Here is a 5,446-nt window from a genome sequence, read left to right on the forward strand (position 1 = left end):
CCCAGCTACTTGGGAGGCTGAGGCAAGAGAATCACTTAAGCCTGAGAGTTGGAGGTTGCTGTGAGCTGTGATGCTACAGCACTCTACTGAGGGTGACAAAGTGAGACTCTGTCTCAAAAAAAAATAAAAGAAAGAAAAAAGAAAGAAAACAAAGAAAACAAAAGATAGAAACCAGCATCACCTGGATGACTTTGGGTCTTAATCTCTCTCTAAGCCTTAGTTTGTACATCTGTAAAATTAGCATAATAGTAGTACCTACCTCATAGAATTATTGTACCACATGACATCATGTAGATAAAGTACTTAGCATAGAGTAAGCCCTCAGTTATCACATATCATGATAAATGTTACTTATGCATAACACAAAAATTATCTATGTTCATTCACTCATTTATTGAGCAAACATTTAATGAGATCCCATTTGAGGCAAGTACTGCTATACATACTGGACCTATAGCCATAAAATACTAATGCTAAATGAGAACACAGAAAGAGTGCTTGCCACATGAGCACAGATGATTTAAAACTAAGGAGATGCCTGGGGGGAAAAGGCCAGAAGGAAATAGACCAAGATGCTCAATTAGCTGGTTTGTCTTCCAAGAGTGAAATCATTGATAGGGTGATCTTTCCTTTTGGCCCAGTTTTCTTTAATGAGCATGTATTTCTTTTATGAGAGGTAATGAAGTTTCCAGATATTTAGAAAGTTGGAAAAAATGATGTTTTGTAAAATTCTGGATTAATATGAGGATACATATGATTATGTTACATTGTTTGCACTTGTAAGATAAAATCTGAGTTGTAAGGTTTGGCAGAGTGGCTCATGCCTCTAGCACTTTGGGAGGTTGAGGCTGGTGGATTGCTTGAGTTCAGGAGTTAAAGACCTGCCTGAGCAAGAGACCTTGGTCATTAAAAAAAAAAAAAAATAGCTAAGTGTTGTGGTGGTTGCCTATAGTCCCAATTTCTTGGGAGGTTGAGGCAAGAGGATCCTTTGAGCCCAAGAGTTTGAGGTTGCTGTGAGATATGACACCAGGGTACTCTGACTCAAGGCAACAAAGTGAGATTCTGTCTCAAAAAAAAGAAGAAAGAAAGAAAGAAAAAGAAAAAGAAAAAAGGTCTGAGTTGTAGTTGATCCCTTCGCCCAGGAGGTGCACCTATACCCTACATTGTACCCCTTAGGTGGGAACTTACCTAAGCCCCTCCCATCTCCTCCTTTTTAAAATTCAATTGTGTTTTCCTCTCCTGTGGGCTTCGGCCTGTAGTTTTTTATCTACTGGTTTCAACTTAGTGTGTTACTTGTTGATTGGCCTCTTATGATCCAGCATCCTGCGGCGATGTGTTTGCTGTGAAGAGCAGTGTGGTGGACAGTCCCTCCAGGACCCGCCCACACACCCCTCACCACTCCGCCAGCCTCACTCCCCCTGTGGGAACAACGAGAAGCTCTGTGCAGGTTTGCTTTGCACATGTCCATATTGCACAAAAAGTGCCCGGAATCAAAACACAAAATAAAAAAGCCAAAAGGAAACACCCCAAAGAGCTGCAGCTGATGCCTGGGGCCTGTAGTATCACAGGCTGACGGAATCCTTCATAGCCATAGCAGTGGGAAGCAGGTTCAGGAGAGGGGCTCAGGGGACTTGTAGCTGCTGCTGCACCAGTGTTTCCTCCTGTTGGGGCTGAATGGAGGCTCAGGACCTGGAGATGGAGATGAGAGCATCTTTTCTCTCTCCTATGGCAATGGTCCTCCTCTGACGCCCAGCCCAGGCCTCTGGCTCTGGAAGCCTTCCCTGTCTCCATAGTATCAGCCCCACTCTCTCTGTGGCCTCCCTGTGCCCCCTTCCCCCTGTACCTGCCTCCTGTACCAACTACCTTTGTCTTTGTAGTCACCTGACGCCCAACCTTTCATCAACCAGAGTTTCTGCCCTCTACCAACAGGTAGCTTTTCATGCAAAAAGCATCCCATCCTATTGTTCCCTATCTATGACCCACTTAGGTATCAAAGGCTTCATTCACTGGAGAGATTGCAGGGAAGTGCCTCCCTTGGGTCTGGTCCAGCGCTCTGGGCTGGAGCAGGAGAAGGGCTCCATGACTCAAGGGCCCATGATCTCAGTCATCAGCCCTGCTAGGTCTGAGTGTGCGTTCCTTCCCTGCCCTCACTTCTACAGAAATTGAGGTGTGTCCCTGTATGGGAGTAACTAAGACCATTGTCAAAGCTCTAACAGTGCAGCCACGGTACAGGCTCCAGCCTCCAGTGCACCCTCAAAGCAGCCTGCTTGGGAGTTCCTTATCATCACCCCTACTTTACAGATGCCTGCAGACAGTAAGCCACAAGGCAAGGTCACCCCACCAAGGGATGGTGGAGCTGAGATGAAAAGCAAACCAAGTGCTATTAACCACTATATGTACAACATTTTTTAGGAGATAGGCTTACATGTGGGGGCAGGCCTTTTCTCCCACCATGAGGTGCTGCCCAAGGGACCCAGAACTGAGGCACCTACAGCCCGAGTTCTGACCTTTGCTCAACCCATCGGACAGACCCTAGGCATTTCCCTCTATTTCTGGGCATGGTAGGCCGAATGATGCCTCCTGCCCCAGATGTCTGCGTCCTAAGGCCTGGAACCTGGGGATGTGCTCCATTATGTGGCAAAAGGGACTTTGCATCTGTGATCAGGATCTTGGGATGGGAAGATTATCCTGGATTATTCAGATGGACCCAATGTCATCCCTTGGGTCCTTCAAAGAGGAAGATGGGAGAGTCATATTCAGAAGAGATGTGACAATGCAAACAGGTCAGAGACAGATCTGAAGATACTGCTGGCTTTGAACATGAGGATGAGGTCATGAGCTAGGGAATACAGGCAAATGCTGGAGAGGGTGGGAAAATGAATCTCTCCCAAACACTTCAGATGGAATGCAGCTCTGCTGAAACCTTGATGATAGAATTTTGGACCTTCAGAACTGTGATATGATGAGTCCATGTTATTTTTTTATTTTTTATTTTTTGCAGTTTTTGGCCAGGGCTGGGTTTGAACCCACCACCTCCGGCACATGGGGCTGATGCCCCACTCCTTTGAGCCACAGTGCCGCCCCAAGTCCATGTTATTTTAAGCCACTGAGTTTGCAGTGGTTTGTTACAGCAGCCACAGGAAACTAATACACTGGGGTTCAACCGTCCCTGTAAGCAAGTTGGGGAGCCGGCCAGATGGGTCATACACATGCTTTCTTTTCCTTTTTTTCAATGTAAAGAGTTTTGAGGTGTTTTTTTTCTTATGGTATTAGGCAAAATTATTTAAACTCAATAAATTTTTAGCCAAGAAATTTCACATGTTGTGATTCCATTCACCTTACTTCCTCAAAAGCGGCAGTCAAGGTTTGCTTTCAAAATAGCCACTTTTAAGAGAACAGTGTTTAATCTGCAGTTGTCCTGTCAGCCTTACATAACAATATAAAACAATATATATTGTTTCAGAGGCCATCGAGTAGTGAATCATCAGTCTCCCTGAGTCAGTTGGCTCCGCTACCCACAACCCCCTGGTTATTAACAACCCGGAAGGGTTACCATGAGGCAAAGCACATCTGCAAGACTCAAGAGGTCTAGGTGTGCCCTGTGGTCTGTGAGAATGTGAAATGTGGCTGTCGTAAAGTCTCATCGATGACCTATGAAGTGGCTATTAGAAAATCACATGGGGTGGCACCTGTGGCTCAAAGGAGTAGGGTGCTGGCCCCATATGACTGGAGGTGGCAGGTTCAAACCCAGCCCTGGCCCCAAACTGCAAATAAATAAATAAAATAGAAAATCATGTGGGGCGGCACCTGTGGCTCAGGGAGTAGGGCGCTGGTCTCATATACCGGGGGTGGCAGGTTTAAGCCCGGCCCCAGCCAAAATTGAAAAAAAAAGAAAGAAAAAAGAAAATCACATGTGGGCTCGGCACCTGTACCTCAAGCAGCTAAGGCACCAGCCACATACACCAGAGCTGGTGGATTCGAATCCAGCCTGGGCCTGCTCAACAACAATGACAACTACAATCAAAAAGTAGCCAGGTATAGTGACAGGCACCTGTAGTCCCAGCTACTCAGGAGGCTGAGGCAAGAGAATTGCTTGAGCCCAAGAGTTTGAGATTTCTGTGAGGTATGACGGACGCTACAGCACTCTATCAAGGGTGACATAGTGAGACTCTGTCTCAAAAAAAAAAAAGAAAATAAAATCATGTGACTTGCATTAGATTTCTACTAGACAGCGCTCATCCAGGCAATGGAAGTGAAAAAGTAATACTCTAATAAAGGGTTTTCTTGACTGAAGGTGGTGAGTCTAAACCAGCAGGCCCTAAAATTGCTTTGATTGATTTTGATAACTTTCTTTGGGAATCTCGATTGCTGGCTGTTTCTCCTCCATCAAAGGAGCTGTAGCTTTTCCACTGTGGCCTTGAGGGTTGGGGCCCCTGATGTGGCTGGGGCTTTGTTTGGAGTAGCTGGACACTTGTCTTTGGACCACCTGCCCAGAATGCCAAAACTGCCATATGCCCCCATGCAGAGTTAGAGCTGCCAACCAGGCCCCCTTTCTGGGACAGCTGGGGTTGAAGATATCTCACATGGTGCTGAGCACCTTGCAGGCTCTGACCTCTATGTGGCCAGTGCTCTTCTATGTTGCTAGCTCTGGCACACAGCACCTGGTATAGAGTAGGTGCTCAAGAAATGTTTGTTGAATAAATAAATGATTCAATGGCCCCCGGATACATGTACACACACAGCTTGACACATTGCACAGGCATTTCTGTACCTACATGCATACCTAGATAAGCACCTACATGCTTGTGTACATGCTAGCACACACAGAGATAGGTATGTGCACACATGAAAACACACAGGTAGGTATGTGAGCACAGACACATAGATATGCACATGATGGCCACTGAACCCTATTTCGAAGGAAGAGAAGATTCTTCTGTCCATCGCGGAGTTGAAATACTAGCTGGCCTAGCAGGACCTTTTTATGAACCACAGGCATGTAGGCCCTTACCTGTGGGACCAGCAGCTGAGGAGGATCTAGGTAGGAAGGATGGGGCAGATCTCCCACTGAACAGGAGGTGGGCACCCAGGTGTTGGCTGCTGTTGGTAGAGCCGTTTTACACACCTGCAAAGAATGGGAGCCAAGACTGGTGGGAGGGCCCTGCACAGATGTCAGAGGCATCCTCCAAGCAAGGGGAGATGAGCCACTGAAGTTTAGGCTGTGAATCATAACCCACCCTGGACCTTGGAAGAGGCCCAACTTTTGGGCAGCTGTCATAGAAATGAAGGGGGAGTGCTTGCTTCAGCAGCACATGTACTAAAATTGGAATGATACAGAGAAGATTAGCCTGGCCCCTGTGCAAGGATGACACGCAAATTTGTGAAGCATTCCATATTTTTGGCCTGCTAAACAACAATGGCAGCTACCAAAAAAAAAAAAAAAAAA

The 5,446-nt window shown here is 46.4% G+C and overlaps 1 non-coding gene across 1 annotated transcript; it reads left to right on the plus strand.

Annotated features, from left to right (window-relative positions):
• Positions 1 to 5,293: 5,293 nt before the first annotated feature.
• LOC111727285 lies at positions 5,294 to 5,400 on the plus strand. The gene has a single exon (XR_002774869.1). It is a non-coding gene; the product is annotated as a U6 spliceosomal RNA (small nuclear RNA).
• Positions 5,401 to 5,446: the final 46 nt, after the last annotated feature.

The sequence above is a fragment of the Otolemur garnettii genome, unplaced genomic scaffold, assembly GCF_000181295.1.
Source record: "Otolemur garnettii isolate 467f Iridium unplaced genomic scaffold, OtoGar3 scaffold00003, whole genome shotgun sequence".
In the NCBI taxonomy this organism is placed as follows: domain Eukaryota; kingdom Metazoa; phylum Chordata; class Mammalia; order Primates; family Galagidae; genus Otolemur; species Otolemur garnettii.